The sequence below is a fragment of the Artemia franciscana genome, chromosome 11 (assembly GCF_032884065.1).
Source record: "Artemia franciscana chromosome 11, ASM3288406v1, whole genome shotgun sequence".
NCBI lineage: Eukaryota > Metazoa > Arthropoda > Branchiopoda > Anostraca > Artemiidae > Artemia > Artemia franciscana.
In genome coordinates this window covers 34,944,150-34,966,660 of record NC_088873.1, presented here as the reverse complement: position 1 = coordinate 34,966,660, position 22,511 = coordinate 34,944,150, and the positions used below count along the sequence as shown (strand labels likewise).

At 34.7% G+C, this 22,511-nt stretch overlaps 1 long non-coding RNA gene across 1 annotated transcript; it reads right to left on the bottom strand.

Annotated features, from left to right (window-relative positions):
• Window positions 1–1,634: 1,634 nt before the first annotated feature.
• On the bottom strand, window positions 1,635–21,352 carry LOC136033384 (uncharacterized). The gene is made up of 2 exons (XR_010618917.1): window positions 21,074–21,352; window positions 1,635–1,846 (listed from the first exon to the last, which is right to left on the bottom strand). It is a non-coding gene; the product is annotated as an uncharacterized LOC136033384 (long non-coding RNA).
• Window positions 21,353–22,511: the final 1,159 nt, after the last annotated feature.

Here is a 22,511-nt window from a genome sequence, read left to right as displayed (position 1 = left end):
TATTAATACGCAGGCAAAAATGTCCCATGGCGAGGGTGATATTACTTGAATTTTGATTCGTTTGAGATTGCTACAAGGTGCGACGAATAAGCTAGTAAAACATAAAATCAATCAAAATAATTATAAATCATGAGAAATGAAAAATATTTAGTGTTGATTTCCAGGGAGTGATTGAAAAGTAATTCCAACTATGCATCGGGAAACAAGTTAACTGCTTATTGTTTCCGTGTATACAAAGATTAGCAATACCTTGAGTGAGCTATAAGGAGCGAAACCATTCACTCCCTGCGAGCTTATCCTTGGAAATCCCTAGATTTTTGTAAGAGTTTTTTTAATTTCAACCAAGTGAAGATGTTCTTTAATTTTCACCTATACAATATTTTTTCAAACTATTTTACGATAAAAATTAAAAAGTTTTAAAAACTTCAACATGAAAAACTTAAAAAAATTCTTAGCGAAATTTCTCTATCTTCAACGGCAACTGTGTTATTTTTCTTTGCTAGGCATAAGAGATAGATGAAGCCTCTTTGGTGTTGAACTAGGTATTTTTGTATAGATGTGTATTTTCACAGAGATAGCCGTCTAGACAGCATAGGCTCCTAAAAACTGAGTGTTATCAAGATTTTTACGTATATATATATATATATATATATATATATATATATATATATATATATATATATATATATATATATATATATATATATATATATATATATATATATCGTATTATTAAAATGTATACTGCTTTATGTGTTTTGTATTTAAAAGTTAAGGACAAAATTTAACCAAAATGGATATCTGTTAATCCAAGCTTTTTTTTCAAAACAGATGGTTTTCATAAAACAGCCCCCCCCCTTCCCGAGAGGGTGATTTCTTGCATATGTGTACCACCGGAAATGCCTGTCTAGTCTAGGTGTTTACTAATCCACGTAATCAGACAGGTGTGCTTCCTAAGTACTTGCACGTAAAATTATTATGCTCTCTTACCTCTATCATACTCATTTTTTATCTAGGCTTTCAGGTGGTTGGTAGGACCCATTTCCATTTTAATCTGTCTACAAACGCAATCATACAAGGTTCAATAGCTTAAACTTCTTGCTTTAAAGCAAGAAGAATGAAGAAGAGTTCAATATAATAAGTGAAGATGCAATTTCTTTTCAAACAATTAATTTCCTAAGCCGCCATATCGTCGTAAACATTGAAAAAGAGAAAAAAGAAACCACACTCAAGAAAGACAGTGCGAAAAGTGCAAACGAAAATGGTAAGCACCATATTACCGAATAATCAGTAAAACAAGTCCACCTTATTTGTTATTTGCGTCTCGGGAGGGCAAAGTAATTAGTTATTTCTCGAGCTTTCGGTAATAAAGATTTTTTCACAATAGCTTCATCATCTCAAATATTAAAGCTTTCTTAATCAAAATTACTTTGCGAGTTTCCTTTTCATTAAAACTGAATTAATTTATGGTTTCAAGCCCATTTTAGTTTTCAACTGCTAACAATTTACCAAAGGAGGCTGCTGGAAATGGATTTTTGTCCATAGCCCAAGTGAAAAGAAAAGACATCAGACAAAAAGAACGTTTGTAAAAAGAAAAAAAAAACTCTAAACGTATTCTAGACAACAAATGTATTCGCTTAATAAGCTTTATTGAAGGATGACCTGTAATTTCCAAATCACTGAAAAACTGCTACTGCGGATACATACAAAAAGAAAAAAAACCAACTAAAGAGTCATAAATAAAGGACTTCAATCATACAGGTCTCCATCTCCGTTATCTTCAAAGTTGCCCTACCCGGAGGCACCCGTTGGCTGCCCTGCACCTGCTCCACCACCAGCAGGAAACCTTGAAAATAAAACGCAATAATCATACAGGGAATTAATAGGTACTACAAAGGCTCTAACATACCAAAATTAATCCAAGGGAAAGGAAAAGAATCGGTTTGAAATATCTAAAAAAAAAAGAAAAAAAAAGTCATCCACAGACCCAATAACAGAGAAAATCCAAAAAGGATGTTATTAGTAATAATCTGAATGTACCGGACATCAGATGAAAAAACAAATGTCAAGAAACTGTTTTTATATATTTAAAATTATCTTTTTTAAGGTGTCAATTGAATTGCTTTCTTTCCAAATTATCCGAACAAAAAGAGGATATAGCCAATTGAATATCAGAGGCTTTCCTGAAGGCTAAAAAGCGTACGCAACACCTGAATTATACTAAAACGAATGCAATACGTGATTCTAATGTTTCCCAACGGGGACATATATCAAATATATATATATATATATATATATATATATATATATATATATATATATATATATATATATATATATATATATATATATATATATATATATATATATATATATATATATATATATATATATATATATATATATATATATATATATATCGTCAATGGATGATTCTCTCTATTTCTCTTTGTGTGAAACTATACTTATCAACACATTCTGCTGGTTAGCTTAGAAAACTTCCTAACGACAAAACGTCTTAATAGTTGAGCAAATTCAGGAGTTTCCAGAAATTTCCTTCTGGATTTAAACACGGGAATAAATTACGACAGTGTAATGTACATATGAAATCGCATCAATCGTATTTCAGGATTATTAAGGTTATGCTGAAATCTACACTGTTCAGACCATGGGAATACACGGATCTGATCTTTAGGTGAAGGGAACATAAAACAATATATACCACAGTTCAAATTTTTCACTTGCTTCGGAAGGAGAAAGATTTCTTCTAAATATAAAATAAATGTAAAAATTAGTGATGGAACATTTTGTTTTAACTTCTGCCCCTCCACAATTCAAAATTCTTGAAAATTTGCAGAGCTTGATTTTCTAGATTTCCAATAGGAAACAAGAGCTAAGAGCTCATATGGCACGTGTGACGAGGCAAGAAGAGCTAAGAGCCAAGAGATCATATGGTATGAGCTCCAGCAAAATTCCATGAATCAATACATTGATTTAAAAGGAAAATAATGCCGGTCAGGATTTAAAATAAGAGCTCTGAGTCACGATGTCCTTCTAAATATCAAATTCATTATAATACCTAATTCATAATTCATAAATACCTAATTTTTTCTAATTTTTCCTCTCCCTTTAGCCCCCTAGATGGTTGAATCTTGGAAAACAACTTTATCAAGTCAATTTGTGCAGCTCCCTGACACGCCCACCAATTTTCATCGTCCTACAACGTCCAGAAGCACCAAACTCGCCAAATCAATGAACCCCTCCCCCCAACTCCCCAAAAGAGAGCTAATCCAGTACGGTTCCGTCAATCCCGTATCAACGACATTTGCTTATTCTATCCCCCAAGCTTCATCCCGATTCCTCCACTCCAAGTGTTTTCCAATATTTCCCCCTCTAACTCCCTCCAATGTCAAAAGATCTTGTCGGGATTTGAAATAAGAGCTCTGAGACATGAATTCCTTCTAAATATCAAATTTCATTAAGATCCGATCACGTATTCCAAGGGATTCCAATCCGATTTTCACGTTTTCCAAGGATTCCGGTTTCCCCCTCCAGCTCCCCCCAATGTCACAGGATCTGGTAGGAATTTAAAATTAGAGCTTTAAAGCCCAAGACCCTTCTAAATATCAAATTTCATTAAGACCTGGTCACTCTTTCGTAAGTTAAAAATACCTCAATTTTCAAAATTACCCCCCTCCCAAATCCACCAAAGAGAGCAGATCCGGTCCGATTATGTCAGTCACGTGTCTTAGACAGGTTCTTATTCTTCCCATCCAGTTTCATCCTGATCTCACCGCTTTAAGTATTTTCTAAGATTTCCGGTTCCCCTCAACTGGCCCCCTCCCAATTACGCTGAATCCGGTTGAGATTTAAAATAAGAGATCTGAGTCACGAGGTCCTTCTAAATATGAAGTTTTATGAAGATCCGATCACTCCTTCGTAAGTTAAAAATACTTCATTTTTTCTATTTTTTAGGATTAACTCCCTCCCCCCAATAGAGTGGATCCGTTCCAATTATGTAAATCACGTATCTAAGACTTCTACTTATTTTCCCCACCAAGTTCCATCCCAATCCCTCCAATCTAAGTGTTTTCCATGATTTTAGGTTCCTCCACCCCAAACTCCCCCCAATGTCACCAGATCCGGTTGGGACTTAAAAATGAGAGCTTTGAGACACGATATCCTTCTAAATATCAAATTTCAATGAGATCCGATCCCCCGTTCGTAAGTTAAAAATACCTCATTTTTTCTAATTTTTAAGAATTAACCCCCCCCCCCCAACTACTCCAAAGAGAGTGGATCCGTTCCGGTTATGTCAATCATGTATCTAGGACTTGTACTTATTTTTCCCACCAAGTTTCATCCCGATCCCTCCACTCTAAGTGTTTTCCAAGTTTTAGGTTTCGCCCTCCCAACTCTCCCTCTTAATGTCACCAGATCTGTTCAGGATTTAGAATAAGAGATCTGAGACACGATATGCTTCTAAATATCATATTTCATTGAGATTCGATCACCTGTTCGTAAGTTAAAATTACCTCATTTTTTTAATTTTTCAGAATTAACCCCCCCCCCCCCAACTACCCCAAAGAGAGCGGATCCGTTCCGGTTATGCCAATTATGTATCTAGGACTTGTGCTTATTTTTCCCACCAAGTTTCATCCCTCCACTCTAAGTGTTTTCCAAGATTTTAGGTTTCTCCCTCCCAACTCCCCCCCCCCAAATGTCACCAGATCCGGTCAGGACTTAAAATAAGAGCTCTGAGACACAATATCCTTCTAAATATCAAATTTCATTGAGGTCCGATCACCCGTTCGTAAGTTCGTTTTAAGGAGCGACATTAAAACTTAAAACGAACAGAAATTACTCCGTATATGAAAGGGGCTTTTCCTCCTCGACACCCCGCTCCTTGCGCTAAAGTTTTTTATTGTTTTAAAAAGTAGAGTTGTGTCAAAGAATCAAACTTTAGCGCAAGGAGCGGGTTGTCGAGGAGGAAAAGCCCCTTTCATATACGGAGTAATTTCTGTTCGTTTTAAGTTTTAATGTCGCTCCTTACTTTCATTTCAAAAAACTTGTTTTTTTATTTAATTTCTGAAAGTTTTTGAATTAATGCATGTCTGATTTTGGCTCTCCGTACATAAATTATTAAAATGAAATTTGCATATTAATTCTTTTTTTGGCTAAATGGCTTTCTCTTAGTTTTGATCAGACAATTTTGAGAAATAAGGGGGGGAGAAGGCGGCCTAGTTGCCTTCCAATTTTTTGGTTACTTTAAAAGGCAACTAGATCTTTTAATTTTTAACGAACGTTTTTATTAGTAAACAAAATACGTAACTTAAGAATTAACTTACGTAACAAACTTTTATAATCTTATATTTCTGATTATATATATGAGAGGGTTGGTCCCCTCGTAAATACCTTGCTCTTCACACTAAATTTAGTTTTGTCCCAATTTTTTAAGAATGACCCCTGAATCAGAAAGGAAATTACTTTAAAAATTTTCAGCATAAAGAGCGAAGTATTTATCTCCCCCTAAATACCTCGCTTTTTATGCTAAAGTATTTTTAGAAACCCTCATATGCGTAATAATCTCTGTTGTTTTAAGTTTTAATGATTCTCCTTACTTTCAATTGAAAAAACTTTTTCATGTTTATATTTTCATTGTTTTTTTCTTATTTTTATAGTAATGCTAGAAAGTCCTGCGCCCTTTTCATTGAATTTCTCTTCCCCCATGAAATATTCCTCCAAGGAAAGATCCTCCCATATAGCCCCCTCCCCTGAACCCCACACTCAAACCAAAAAAATCCCCTTGATAACGTCGGTACACTTCCCAGTAACTATTACTGTATGTAAACATTGGTCAAAGTTTGTAGCTTGCAGCCCCTCCCCCAGGGACTGTGGGGGGTAAGTCATCCCCAAATTCATAGTTATTATTGTTTTGGACTATGCGGAACAAAATGGCTATCTCAAAATTTTGATCGGTTGACTTTAGGAAAAAAATGAGCGTGGGAGGGGGCCTAGGTGCCCTCCAATTTTTTTGGTCACTTAAAAAGGGCACTACAACTTTTTATTTCCGTTAGAATGAGCCTCTTGCAACACTCTAGGACCACTTGGTCGATACGATGACCCCTGGAAAAAAAAACAACAAAAAAACAAATAAACACGCACCCGTGATTTGTCTTCTGGCAAAAAATACGAAATTCCACATTTTTGTAGATTGGACCTTGAAATTTTTTCTCTAGGGTTCTCTGATACGCTGAATGCGATGGTGCGATTTTCGTTAAGATCCTATGACTTTTAGGGGGTGTTACCCCCTATTTTCCAAAATAAGGCAAATTTTCTCAGGCTCGTAACTTTTCATGACAAAGGTTAAATTTGATGAAACGTATATATTTAAAATCAGCATGAAAATCCGATTATTTTGATATATCTCTTAGCATCGAAATTCTGTTTTTTAGAGTTTCGTTTACTATTGAGCCGGGTCGCTCCTTACTAGAGTTCGTTACCACGAACTGTTTGATTCCCATATTCGGTTAATTTTCACCCTAATTGTTATGGGAATATTCCAACCCGCTTGGAAGTGCGTCAAGGCGGTGTTCTTTCACCGTATCTTTTCAGTATTTGTATCCGCAGTGTGTTATACAAAATAATGCCCTTTCTTTTTTGTAATTTGGTAAATGTCTCTTGTATTGCATATGCGGATGATATACTTCTAGATCTAGCCGTTCTAGATCTAGCCTCTCGAATTCCGTATCATCTATTTCAAAACATTTCAAAACTGTTGGTCTGTCACTGAATATTGATAAGTGTGAGTACCTAGTCTTTAATGCCAAGTCTATGCCCATTTGAAATCCGCGTTCTAACTTCTCCATCAATTGTGTCTCTGATTTGCGGCGGTCAAGCATTCATATTTATTGGAATCTACTAGCTTTTAGGATCAATATTGTACGGCATATTAAAGAAAACTTAAAGCGGGTTATGGTAAAATAGTAGCTAACCGTGGTCATTATTATCGAAAAGCGCTTGCATTGCTATACACTAGTTTTTGCGACCATTCAATACTTTTCCTATCTGGTATTTCACCTATCCTGAAAAAAAGACAAGATCTGGCTGAATTGTGTATATTATATTTCCGCTATTGTAAGTTTCTGTTTCATTTACCCCGGTCTTATAGGAAAAAGAAAATAATTCGGTATTTCGGGGCTTCTGACATTATTACTCCTTTGCGGAAGTTAGGCTCAAAATTGGAAAAGGATTATATTTTTTTCTCTGAGCCCCTTCCACCTCTTAGTTCGTTTATTTTCCCGTTAGTTTTCACCTGTTTTCGCTTTATAGTTGTGTTATCTCTTAGCAGTTCTTTCGTTAGTTCAGTTATGGTTGTGGTATATAAGTTTTATCGCTCGTATGGTTGTGTTATTTTCAAATTATACTCCATAATAGAGAGGCTCCGAACAACAAGCATTGTATATTAAACTCTGAATTTGACGTTTTTTTCTAACGTGACCAGATTCGTCCTACGCCCTGCGCTCTTTTCATTGAATTTTTCTTCCCCCATGACATATTTCTCCAAGGAAAGATCCTCCCATATAGCCCCCTCCCCTCAACCCTACCCCCAAAACCAAAAAAATCCCCCTGAAAACGTCTGTACACTTCCCAATAACCATTATTATATGTAAACACTGGTCGAAGTTTGTAACTTGCAGCCCCTCCCCCAGGGACTGTGGGGGAGTAAGTCATCCCCAAAGACATAGTTATTATGGTTTTCGACTATGTTGAACAAAATGGCTATCTAAAAATTTTGATCCGTTGACTTTGGGAAAAAAATGAGCGTGGGAGGTGGCCTAGATGCCCTCCAATTTTTTTGGTCACTTAAAAAGGGCAGTGAAACTTTTCATTTCCGTTAGAATGAGCCCTCTTGCGACATTCTAGGACCACTTGGTCGATACGATGACCCCTGGGGAAAAAAAACAAAAAAAACAAACAAACAAATAAACACGCACCCGTGATTTGTCTTCTGGCAAAAAATACAAATTCCACATTTTTGTAGATAGGAGATTGAAACTTCTACAGTAGGGTTCTCTGATACGCTGAATCTGACGGTGTCATTTTCGTTAAGATCCTACTACTTTTAGGGGGTGTTTCCCCCTATTTTCGTAAATAAGGCATATTTTCCCAGGCTTGTAACTTTTGACGGGTAAGACTAAACTTGATGAAATTTATATTTTTAAAATCAGCATTAAAATGCGATTCTTTTGATGTAGCTATTGATATCAAAATTCAATTTTTTAGGGTTTTGGTTACTATTGAGCTGGATCGCTCCTTACTACAGTTCGTTACCACGAACTGTTTGATCCCCATCGGCATTCCCTCAAGACAGAGTGTTTTCTGATTTAGTTTAACATTTCTCTCAACTTTCGGTCTACTGTGGTCCATGGAACTTCCTGAGATACTGTCAATATGTCTTTTTGGCAACTTTGATGCCATAGTGCGTTTTGATTTTGATCAGTAGCATCTGTACAATTATCTGAAAGTCGCCTTAATACCCTAAGAAGTTGCCGAGATATTTTTGATATGCCCTTTTTTCAACCTGAATGCAGGTAGTATCTTATCGTTGAATTCAATTTGCTCTCTGATCATTCCTTGAAAGTTAAACTTGATACCAAAAGCTGTTCGTGACATGTTGCGGGTACTGTCTTTTGACAATTTGTTCGGGATTTATCTCAAAATGCATCGAAGGTTTCAGCTTTATACTTTAAGCAATTCTTGTTATATTATATCAACTTTAAGCGATTTTTGTTATATTATAGGTTCATCATTTTGACGAAATGGATGCACATAGTGTCTTTCGATTTAATTTAGAATCCTCCCCCAGCAATCTCTGAAAGCGTCTACTAAATACTCTTAGCCGCTCTTGATATTTTGCAGACGCACCCTTTCGACTACTTAGGTGTATATCATTCAGACATTCATTCAGAGTTCAAGGAGTTAACAACAAAACCAGATTTCATTTCTTTCGGATAACATCCATGCTTACATTTAGACAAATTGTGTAACTAACTAGTTCAAACCAAGATTGAAATAACGTTTCTCTCCCGCGTGGCTTTGAGCCAATATTGTGATTTTTTTCGAATGGTGAAAAAAAGTCTTATTGCTAATTAGCGATACTGGATCAAATCAAGGAGTGATAAAGGTTTTACATTTTGCACTTTGATAAGTTTATAAGGGTGTAAATGGCAGTCCAAACACGAGAGGCCGAGAAAATGAAAAGTGCCCAGTTCTTGCAAGAAATTAATTTTAAACTGGATTTATTACCGGTGCTTTCGCAGAAAGTTAATACGATTCCTGAACTTTCGGATAGCATTGATGCCATACAAGTACAGTTAAGTAACATTATTACGCAGTTATCTAACAATGCTAAGACAAATGATGAAATTAAAAAAGAGCTGGAAAATGTGAAATCTAACCTAGCAGTCTCTTATGAACGAGCCAACAAGCTCGAAGCAGAGCAGAAAAGAACGAATTTAATCTTCTATAATTACACCCCTCAACAACTCGGCGATTATACTCTGAAGCAAGAAATAACGGGGTTATTAAATCGTACTATGCCGTCTCTCGGGATAAATCGAAGTGATATACGTGACATTTTTAGATTGAAATCAGGGCCGATAGTAGTAAAGCTAAACGCGGTTGAAATCAGAGACTATATTTTAAGAAACAGCTCCGTATTAAGAAGGTTTGGTTTATCGGTGGCTCCAGATTACACAGCTATACAAAGGGAGGCCCGTAAACATTTAAAGGAAATGTTAACTACTGCGCAAAATGATGGCCGTGATGCAAAATTACGAGGTGACAAACTATTCATCGAAGGCCGAATATTCAGGTATGATGGAAATTCAATAGTCGAGATTAAGCGTAATTTGAAGCCAGTACAAAAATCTGGTCCACCCTTTAGTGCTAGGCTCCCAAATGATCCCAATAATATTCCGATGAGGCTAGTTAGTGATGCCAGTGATAGTGATACTGAGACATTAGTACCATCGACCACCACTCCTCAGGCAGTATCGACAGCTAAAAGACCTTCTAGTGCTATTGTCAGCCCAAATGACTTGTTTCGACCAGGTACTCGTAATGTAGCACCCAAAGGAAGCCATTCGCCAAGAAAGAAGTTTAATGATAGACATCGTGGTGGTTTTTCACGTGATTTTTATTACAATAAACACCGAAGTGAGTTAGCGGATATAAATAACCGCACTCGTGAGTATTATCATGTTGCCTTTCCCCCGACTAAGACTAGTAACGAGCAATCTCAACCAAAGGCTAGTGATGTTAACGTGCTAACAGAAGGCGTAGAAACATAGGATATAGAGGGCCATATACTGAGTCTAGTGTCATGGAACATACAAGGATTACGTGATAAGTTGACCTATTTATATGACGATTTATTTTCGTTTGATGTGAGTTCTCTGATTGAAACATGGAACGATTGTTCTCCTATATCACCTCTCCCCGGGTATTTCGTTGAACAGACCGTGCGTAATGTAGCAAGAAATAATAGACATTATGGTGGCATTTTGGTTTTGGTTAAAGCATCTGCTATTGACGGCTATGAGAGAATTAGTAGTAGATCTGAAAACTTGCTTTGGCTGTCTATTTATTTGAAATGTGGGAAGCAATTAATTTTGGGTGTAGTGTATATACCTCCACAGAATAGTTCGTATAATCGAGAAAATACTTGGGAAATTTTAGGGGAAGAATTTTCGTTAATACAAGAAAGTTATAAAGATCTGGATTGTGTGTTAATGGGGGATTTCAATGCTTATACCGGCCTGGAGGCTGAGATCCCAGATGTGTTGATCCCAGATTTAGGTGATTTTGTCCCAATTTGTTGTAGAATACCACGAAGCAACAAGGATGAAAAAAGAAAAATAAATGTATGGGGAAGAAAGCTCCTGGCGTTTTGTGGGGAACATGGTCTGATGATTGCGAATGGTAGGTTTGGGAAGGATAAGGGTAGGGGCGAGTTCACTTGCCTTTCGGGTCCAACTCCAAGTGTTGTAGATTATGTGCTAATTAATACGCAATTTGTACCTGAATCAATAAATATGGGAGTATTAGATTTAGTTGGATCTGATCATAGAGCTATTATGCTTGAGGTGAAGATGGGGCAGTTTGCGAAACACGGTTCACGACTAAGAAATTTCTATAATGCGGATTATAGAAAAATAGGTTTAGGAAAACGAATTAGAAATGATTTAACAGATAAAGATATTGAGGCATTTAGAAGGGAGCTCTTGGACTCGCATGTAAAAAATAATTTGAAAGCGTTAGAAGATAATGAAAAAGATGCACATAGTGTAATTATGCTGTTAAATGAAATAATGGGCAGTTGTGCAGAATCATGTGGCCTAACTAAAAAATTAAAAAAGAATGAGGGATATTTTGACTTGGATTGCAAGTTAATGAAAGAAGAAGCAAAATATTTATTAAATCGTTTGAATGAATTTGATAGCGCGGAAGATCAAAGTCTAAAATTGGCTAATTATAAAGATAAAAGAAGAGAATATAAAAGTTTAATAAAAAGAAAAAAAAAGAGTACGAGCATAAGAAGAAACTGGATATCGCTGATGATTTTAGAAATAAAGATTTTAAAAAGTTTTGGGGCTATATAAAGAATGATTGTGGAAGGAGAAATGTTAATACCCAGGCTGTTCCGGAAGCTGATTCATGGCCTGATTACCTAAATAATTTAGAAGGTGTTTGTGCAGATCTTCAGGAGGTAGCGCATACCCCAGAGATGGTTATTTATCCCATGAGAGAACATGATTACGATTTAGTGGGTGATGTGAATGGCCAAGAGATTAAGTCAATATTTAAGAATTTAAAAGGTGGTACTGCTGTGGGTGTTGATGGTATACCAATATTGTTATTTAAGAATTTTCTTTCCATTTTGATACCGATAATTGTTCTTCTTTGTAATAAGGTGTTAAGGTCAGGGCAATGGCCAAGCGCTTGGAAGACATCATTGTTTATACCACTTTTTAAGAGAGGAAACCCGAAGGCTCATGAAAATTATCGTTTAATAGCACTTGTCCCTGCTTTAAGTAAGGTTTTGGAGAAAATATTAGATACCAGGCTTTCCAATTGGTTAAATACAAATAATTTAATACATGAAGAACAAGGAGGTTTCAGGACAGGGTATGGGACGACAGATAGTGTGTTTATTTTAAAGGCATTAATAGATAAATATGGAAAGGGTAAAACTTGTCTTTATGTGGGATTTCTGGATCTCCATAAGGCTTTTGATAGTGTCGACAGAGAGTTATTGAAGGATGCCATGCTAAATATTGGCCTTCCCCATTCATTTGTTAGATTGATAGTGAGCATGTATACTTGTGTGAGTGGAATCATTCAAGTTGGTAATAGGTTTTCGAAGCTTTTTGATATTAAGCGGGGAGTAAAACAGGGCAGCACCCTTTCACCTAAGTTGTTTAATATTTTTATTAATGATGTTGTTAATTTTCTAGAGAATAGATGGGCTCCGAAAGTTAGCCTAGGGACTCAAAAACTATCTCTCTTATTATTTGCAGATGATATTGCTTTGGTGGCTAATAAACCGCAAGATCTACAGACTCTTTTGAATCTCATAGATGAATATTTGCATATAAAAAAGTTAAGGCTGAATACTGAAAAGAGCGAAGTTGTTATTTTTAAAAAAAGGAAGGTTGGGGACGAGGAAAAATATACGTTTAAATTTAATAATAAGGAACTATTTATAAGTAAAAGAATAAAATATTTAGGCTTTATCCTATCGGAAAATGGAAGCCTAAGGAGTCATGTTGATGAAATAATTAAGAGAGGTAGGGTGGCCATGTCAGCTATATTTAGAAACCCGACGATAATGGGGATCAAAAACCTAAAAATGCATAAAAGAATATTTAACACAAAAATTTTACCCGTAATAGAATATGGAGCAGAGATATGGGGTGGAGAAACGGTGCAGCAACTGGAGTCCCTTCAGCTCCAGTATTATAAAAGAGTGTTTGGTTTACATCAGACAACTCATTCACAGATTCTGAAAGGTGATATGGGCCTGTTTTCTTTAAAGCTACGTAGGTATATTTTAATGCTTAGATTCTGGTTGAAGTTAACTAAGAGTAATGAAGATAGACTAGTAAGAGTGGCATATGAAGAGATGTTGAAATGTGGTTTAAAAACCTCGTGGCCATCCCAAATTAAATCATTACTAGAAAAAGTAGGAATGCCTTATTTATGGAATAATGGTCTTTGCTCTCGCGATGTACCAGCAAATTTAGAAAGCCAGGTACGATTTATATTAGAGAGTCAGGAAATTCAGCATTGGCAAGGGCTGGTTCTTGATTCTACAACCCTACAACATTATAATCAGGCAAAACCTAGTTTTGGGGAGGAAGTTTATTTTAAACTTAATTTACCGGCTATGATTCTACGTCGTTGGATTCAGCTTAGGGCAAATTGTCTTCCAATCCAGAACAGGCAAAAAACGTTCGACAAAAATAAAATGATAGTTGGTCCTGATAGGCGGTATCTTTGTCCTCTTTGTAAAGATGATGATGAAGACTTGGATCATTTTCTCCGGAAATGCCCGGTGCTCTTGGATTTACGGGAAATTTATTTGCATGGGATTAATTTGATGCTTCCGGGTATTCTACAAAATAGTAACCCAACCACAATATTTCGAGTGGGAGTATATATAGAAAAATCTTTAATAAGAAGAAAAAGTTTTATATGATTAATTTCTTTTGTAGTTAGATTTGGTACTTTTTGCGTTGAACTCTGTTTTTTGTGCGTGTTCGTACTGTTGTTAATTTCCTTGCTTGTTTGTTATTTATTTATATGTTGTGTGTATATGGCCCACGGGTTTTTGAAATACACTTATCTATCTATCTATCTATAGTATATTTTGATTTTGTTCGACACCCTCCTCACCAATGATTGAAGGTTCCAACTTAATACCCTTAGAAATTACTAATATATTGGAGATGTGCTCTTTTGACTACCTGGATGCACATATATTCTCATGATTCAGTTCGATTTTCTTCTCAACCTTCTCCTTAAAGTTTAAACTTAAAACCCCTAGCTGCTCAGTTATTGTATACTAGCCATTTTGACAATCATGATATTAGTCTACTTTTAGTCTACTTTCATGTTTAATTCCTGGTCTGACATGTTGAGCGCCAAAATAATTGGACAATATCAACGCGGTAGCTCCCGAAAATGTCTGGGACAGCACTGTAACGCAACTGTGACCATGACTGGGGTCTCATTCGGAACCGGTTTTAGACTGATTGGAAACCAGTAACATCTGGATTGCCTAATGGGTTGGACCTCACTTCCTTAAGGCCATGGTCACACAAAAGCTGCATGCGCAATCAGTTAGCAATTCTAGTCTCAAAACAGTTGCCCCGTGGCCGCTGGGCCTTAGTCTCTCCTGAGCCGTTCTTGATAGTGCAAATGCGTCTTTCTTACGACCTTGTTACACGTAGTACACCTTCCTGACTCTCATACAGTTCACCACCCTTCTCACCATCCCCGAAGACCTGACTAAATTTGACTTCAAAGGATTTCAATAAAATGGGTACCAGAATTGATAATAAGTAAAATACCCTTAGCTACATATATATATATATATATATATATATATATATATATATATATATATATATATATATATATATATATATATATATATATATATATATATATATATATATATATGTATATATATATATATATATATTATAATATATTAGTTCTTCGTCACTTTTCGATGGTTTTATCTCCGTTGGGCTCTTAGAAAATGTAAATTTTTTAAATCACACCTTATCTACCCATGAAAGTTATTGCCCAGAAAATTTCTTTTCCCCCAAAAACTAATCCATGCTACCCCCGCCCCTCCCTAGGTAGTGCTCATTTTCACATTTAGCATTTATCTTGTATTGACTAATTCAGTTTTAAGGAACACATTTGTATCTGTGATTTTCCTATATCACAAAATGTTCCAGGAAAGTCTAAAAGGATTTGTTAATAGCAAGCATAATTACATGTGAAGAAAAAAGGTCTTGACCAGACATCGCAACCATATCGAGGTTTTCGCTCTTGTAATGTATTTGGCCAGTCTTCAAAATTTATCCTTTTATAAATTTTTTAGTTCGGAAAAACATATTGTCTATTGTCTGCAAATGATTGACTTTTCTTTTCTTTTCTAGATAATGAAGTAGCTGGGCAGTAAATTTCGGAACTCCCTGTGTAAGCCTGTTCTCTGTTGCATTCGTCTTTTTGTGTATAGACGCTTATTTTTACATAAGAAGACAGTGCAGCAGAACTGGTTTCTAATAATTTTAAAGTTTAAATAAAAAAACAAGGGTTCTAAACCTCAAGTTAAATAGAATCTCAGTAAAATTCGCATATATTTTTTTTGCTTCCCTTTTTATATTTTACTAAAAAAATAGAACCCTCAAAAAATTTTTAATCAATTTTGTTTCAATTTTTTGCTCATCCTTCACCTAACGAATTTACTGCTCATTGAAGCTGTGCAATTATTTGGCCTCTACTCCTGCCGAAGAACCTCTTCCTGACTCAACATACAACATTTTTTTATTTTATATTTTAATATAAATTTAATCAATAAAATATTGTTTCTTTGTATTCTTGCAAACTGCTTGTTGTTCTTAGAGCTAGGGATAGTTCATAGGGACGGAGCACAAGATAGAGAAAATTAAAATAAATACATAACTATGTTTATCAAAACAATTTATGAAGAGCACTTACTATACACGAACAACTATTGTATACTTTCAACTTTAAGCATCCCCTTTTAAGAAGGGGATGCCATGAAGGAAAAGTGATATTGTGGTTATGTTTCAAAAACAGTTTCGACAGACCTATTTTGGGTCCGCCATTTTATATTTGCGGATTAATGCTAAACTTAAAAAACGTAGCTAGGACTTTTTTATATGTAGAGTGAACCTGATAAAAGTAGGAAAGAGGATCTTGCTTGTCCAAAAACCCCAATTCCAGGGTTTACTGTATCTATATGCTTACTAATGGCGAAGTAATAATAATCATAAAATGACTAAAATAATTCATTCTTTCAAATATATTGACCATCGGTTAAAGAATAATTTCAATTGAAAATATATTGCGTATTCATTGAAGAGGCAATGCTACTAATTGTTTTGGGGAGTTAAATAAGGGTTGCACAACTCATATTAATGGCCTTTCTGTTTTTTTTTGTCCTGGATTTCTTCATTCAATTTAGTCTGTTTGGTTTAAGATTGTTAACCTAGAGGATTCGACTTATGCCCGCTCTGATCTCTAAAATTGTGTCTTTTCTTTCGCGAAAATGCATCGTTTTCATGCATTGAATGTTTAAATCAAATAACAGTGGGTGCGTTTGTTTACTTGTCCGATTACTAATCTGATTAATCCAAGCGTTTTTTGAGACACATTTGACGTCAGAGGTTAGTCGGATTATCACCACAAACGCTCAGGATTACTTGTCCGTGGGCTGGCACTTTATAACCCCCAAATAAAAAGATTATTTGAGGGTTGTGACGTCAATGCTATATATTTTTTTAAATGGATAAACATGTGAAATCGTTAAGTCTAGAGAAAAGACAAGGAAACTGTAAATAATAGAAATAATCTTAGCTTTTCAGTGACCTGTAAGTAATATTATGCATATTCCTTAGTATCTAAAGGGTTTTTGGTGTTCTAGGCCTGTCTTGCTTAGGCTAAGCTTCATAAGGAGTCAGAAGAAAAGTTTTTTTGTTATTAAAAAGGTTGATTCTTAGGGAGGCAGCTATCACATTGGTGAGTTATTCAAATGCTATTATATCAAACAGGCCTAGTTTCTAAACCATCCTATAATTATTAGTTGGAAAAAATTTAGAATGATTAGGCCAATACCTATAGCCTTTTATATAGTCTATATTTGTTGAGATTGTTATTTAAACTGGATTTTTAAGATACAGTAGGGGTAAAATTTTACTTTTGCTACTTTTGGCTATCTTTGAAAGAGGTTAGGCTAGGAAAATGAAACTTTCAGGGATGTGTCTACAGGCTAAAGTATGTCCCAGGAAGGTATTTTGAAGTACCTACTTCTACTTCTTTTCCCTCTAAAGGGTCCTGAAATTTTTGGGTGCCTTATTTTTTGGTTATCAGTTTCTTTTTCTCTGGCCTTAGTTCTTAATTATTCTGGCCTTAGACAACTCCTGTTGATTGAGCAGAACTTTAAGCCATAACACTGTTTTTTTCTAATTCTAGAAATAATCTTTTATGCCACCTCATTAAAGGGTAAAATATATGGCTTATATTATTTATTCTCCATGAATTTTTGTTTTATTTGATTCATTGATGTCAGTTGCTTTCTGTTAAAAATACATTTATTTTTTTACATCAAGCTTCTTCTTTTGTGAAAAAATTTGAACTGTTTTTCTTTTTATATATTGTATAAAATGTAAAGGAATACCTGGCCCTTCATTTCACAGATTCAACTGAAAGTATTTGAGGCATCTTACATCAAAATTCATTTGACACATTTTAATGTTTTTTTTTTTTTAGATGACATAGGACACCATTAAAGTTTTGCATTTGCTTTGCTAAAAATTGTCTTAAAAAGTGCCAAGTTTAGAGAGTTATGTTAATATTTTTCTTGCTGATGAGTATAATTTTTTTTTAAATTCCTTCTGTTTAAAGAATTTTAGAGAGATTCTGAGCCAACCATGGGTATATTGTTGTTACAAATGATTTTTTTCAAATGGGCTTGTGGAAAACAAGTAGAACATATAATTTCTCTTTTTTTATTATTTCAAAACCAGAATATCACAAAACTAAGCATTAATATTGCTGATTGTACCTTAAGTAAATACAATCCCTGATGGAGTTTTGTTGATACCTGTTTAAAAATTTATTTGTCTTAATGAAATACATATTGTTTGTGGGACAGCAATGAGCAACTATGACTTGAGTTATTATTTTTTTTTTTTCAATATTTTCTTTTTTCCAAATAATTTTTGTTCTCTGGTGACATTTGTGTTCCTTCCTAAGTGGCTGGCACTCTAGGTTGAGAATCCTTTATCCAAAGGGCACAGGTTTAATTTCTGGCATTAGCAGTTTATTTGGTTTGGGATGAAGGTCAGTGATTTAACTCTGTAAGTTCAGCCAGAATTGGCCCAAACTTAACAGGTTGCCTAGAGAAATCTGGGGTCAGTAAGCAGGAAGGACATGCAAAAGCATAGGATGACTGGCCCCTAGCTTCCTATTGCACTTCCTGTCTAAAGGATTACCTGGTCCTTTACTAGGCTTCTGACTTAGCCATAGGTGCTTTCTTTTAAACCCATTAAATATAAGTACAAAGGAAGAAATGCCAGTAAGGTGGTCCTTCCTTTTCAATGAATTTTTGATGTACAGACAACAGTATAGGTCATAAGAATTGGCTGGTGAATGTTTTGCAAGGTTTAAAAATTTAGGGCAATTGCTCAGGTTGGCAACTGAGCACAAGAGTAAAATTTTGTGAATGGTTTTTCTTTGTGAATGTTATATTTATGTCATGTCCAGAATTTTAAAGTTAATCTTCATTTTTTTTTTTTAATTTCCATGGCCCTAGGACTTTAGTGTATTAAAACCTACCTATGTCCATCCATTTTCTTTTAAACAGAGAGGAGTTCTATGTTTCCTAGCTTCAATAAATTTATATGCAATTTTGAGACCAGGGTTACAAAGTAGGTCAAAACTTGCAAGTGGAACTATGATATGACTAATTAATTTGTAAGAAATGTATATCAATTTAAAGATTAAAAAATTATGTAGAAAACAAACAAGACAAATAAATAAAAGTATCCCTTTACAACCATTTAATTAAGTGTAACAAATTTAGATTATCCCTAAGATTGAAATGAACAAAGCTTCAATTATGAATCTGTTTTCTTTAAACAGACTGAAGGGACAAACCTCCAAGCTATGACAAATTCAATCTCACTTTTGATCTCTTTCCTTTTCAATAGGAACTTTCTTTGGATTTTTTTTCAACCAAGTAAAAACAGTAGGGACATGATCAGGTATAAGTGACCTTCCACTAAGCCTACATACCCAGGGGAAAATTGTGCAGCTATACTAATAATTGGTAAATTTTTTGTTGTTCATATGTTTGATTTACAAATAAAGTGAACATACTCCTTGATGCCCTTTTTTATTTTTTACAAACATAATAAGTGCTTCAAGTACAAGTTTTTGAGCTCTTGAAAATGACCAAAGTATACTCAAATAGTTTTTGGGTATAAGAAAGCTTAAAACATTGGTCTCAAACTTACTGTTTCATTATTAATCCATTTTTTACATGTTGTATAATCTATGAGCACTGATTTTCCACAATTAAGTTGGATTAATAAATTTTACAATATTATGCTGTATTTCTTCTTCTTTGATGCCAAATTTTCAATTAAGGTACATGTTTTTGGTCATTTTTGACAAAATAATGTATGTTTTTCACTGCCAAAATTTGTTAGGTTAAGTAAGGTCAAAAAGTGCTTAAACTTGAACTAGCAAAATAAGCAATTATTATATTTGTAAAGAACATACAAAAAGGCATCAAGTGGTATATTCACTTTATTTGTAAATCAAAATATGAACAACAAGAAATTCACCTCTAACATGCCTAATTTGCAAACATATAGCCCAAATTATATATTTCCAATGTTTTCTGCCACCTGTTACTTGTTTTTCCAGTTCTTGTTTTGCCACAGTTGCCTCAATTAACAGGTACAAGGGTTGAGGTATAGATTGGCAGAATCAATAGAAATTATGTAATTTCAGCTATAGATTTCCATATTAGGAGGGTTGGGGCTTAAGTAGAGCAGGGCTGCATGTAGAAAGCTATAATTATTATGTAAATTACAAAGAATCATCTTTTTTTAACAGGTTTTCTTCTATAGGTCCTTCTCTTGGCTTATACCACATCAAGCATTATATAACCAAAGAAGAATAAGTAGCAAAAAGCTATATATACATAAGCACATGTTATTTAACAATGACTTCTCTAGTGCTTAACTGTGACCCCTTAGTAATATTAACAAGAAACAAGGGTAAAACTGGTGCAAACAGTATTACTGGCTTTCATATAAAGTGAATATACCACTTGATGCCTTCTTATATGCTCTTTACAAATATAATAATTTCTTCTACTGCAAATTCAGATTTAAGCACTTTTTCACCTCTTGACCTCTTAAAAATGACCTATAAATGGAGTCATTACAAATCTGTAATAGTTTAGAAACAAATTTGGGCTATATATTTGCACATTAGGGGGGTGGGGGTAAAGCATAGCATATATTATATACATAAACTAACCATTGCTGTTTTTTTTTAATGTGTTTGTGCACATCAAACTTTAATGAAAAGAGAAATCACCAGTGCAACAGCACACACATAAAAAAATTCAAGCAATGGTTAGTTTATATATTTAATATATGCTACACTTTACCCCCACCCCCTGATGTGCAAATATATAGCCCAAATTTGTTTCTAAACTATTACAGATTTGTAATGACCCCATATATAGGTCATTTTTAAGAGGTCAAAAAGTGCTTAAATCTGAACTTGCGGTAGAAGCGATTATTATATTTGTAAACAGCATTCCAAAGGCATCAAGTGGTATATTCACTTTATATGAAAGCCAGTAATACTGTTTGTACCAGTTTTACCCAATGGTAAAACTGGTGCAAACATAAATAGGTAACAGAAAAAGTGAAATTTAGTGTAAATGACAATCAGGAACTGGATCAAGGGGGCCAAAAACAGGGCTATATAATTGGAGTTCAAAGAACGTGGTGATTTGTTGGTAAAAAAAAAAAAAAAACACGTCCCTGGCTAATTTAGGACTTTGAATTAATTAGCCTACCAAAATTTTCCTATCCTATGCAATTGAAATAATTTTCCCTTTTCAGAGCATTAAGACAATTTATCAAAATAAAAAATATCCAAAGCATCTTGAATGGAATGACTTAAAAAGGCAAATGACAACCACAATTTGAAATCTTACAATTAAACTTCTGGCCACACAAATTGTATTAGGCTACCCAGCTCTGAAATAATTGCTGAAGCTGTATTTGCCTGTAAAATTTGAAACAGGCCCAAAGTCCTAGCCTCTTCCTTGTCAAAACTTCACATAGCATTAAAACAATAATTACACGTGACCAATGTTGTTATTATTCGCAATTAATCTTGCCGTTTTAAGTGACACGTGGCCAGACAAGTATTTGTTGCTATCTTTTAGGGGTTAAACCTCGATTAGTAAAAATCCCATTGGACAAGTAAACAAACGCACCCAGTGTATACAGTACTTTTGCGTTGACGATAGCTTCTGGTCTATGGATGAGCATCCTAACCCCAAAAAACATTTGGGCGTTTTCATGAGTATCTAGTCCTGTATGAGAATCCTAAAGGAAACTTTTAAGAACCTAATAAAATTATTGAAGAAGAATTTTTATCGTCCTTCAAAAGAACTATGCAGTAAGGTCGTGGAAATGTGGCATATATTTTATGACATTTTACAAAATATTGAAGATTAGCAAAAAAATATATATAACGCCTTTTAAACCTTCGATTGTTGAAAAGACGTTATACTTTTGACTGTGGGGGAGACCTGTACTTAACGCTTTCGGTCTCTAAAACTCGTGAAAATTTGGTTATAATAGATTTTGAGTTGATTGTAAATCGAAAGTAACTCTAGAACAAAAGAGGTTATAGCATTAAGCGTTAATTATTTATAGCATAAGTGCAACAGCATTTTTCATAAGCTTGCTCTTTGGGAAACAAGTTATTTCTGCTGTTGTAATTGAAAATACCCTTTATAACATTTTTTTTGCCGATTCGAGATATAAGGCTCAACCCCTTTTCATAGATTGTTGGCAACAGTAGTATTTTTTAAGTAATGACTTTAGTTCAATCAGGCTGTCTAAACATAGGAATTGACTATCCCTTGTGAGGTGTTTCTTTACCTACCGTAACGGTGATACTAGTATATAGCTAGTAAGAATGGTGGGTACTCAGAAGAATATCCATTGAGACCCTGTTATGTCTCTAGAAGCCGTATTATTAATCCTTTGTAGGAGTATAAACAGCTTTCTATGAGCTCTGCAGAACACGGGCATTCATTTTTGGGAACAAGCTTTGTGTAGAATTTGCAGAGAAGTATAATTGAGATGGATGGCTTGTGTCCATAGAAGGTATAATTTCACCATGCTTTCTTGCCCAGAAGGAACAAACCCATTCGAGAATATCTACCGCGTGAATGGATGGTGAAAATATCTGAAAACACTGTCAATTAGTCCAATCTGTTTTAATGTATTGCAGCTTGCATACGGTAAAGCCCTGCTTGTCCATAAATGTGGTCATGATAAAAGTTGAAAAAATCAAAAAGAAAGTGTTCTCCACTAATATTTAATAATAATACGTCAGTCGACACACAAACATGACGT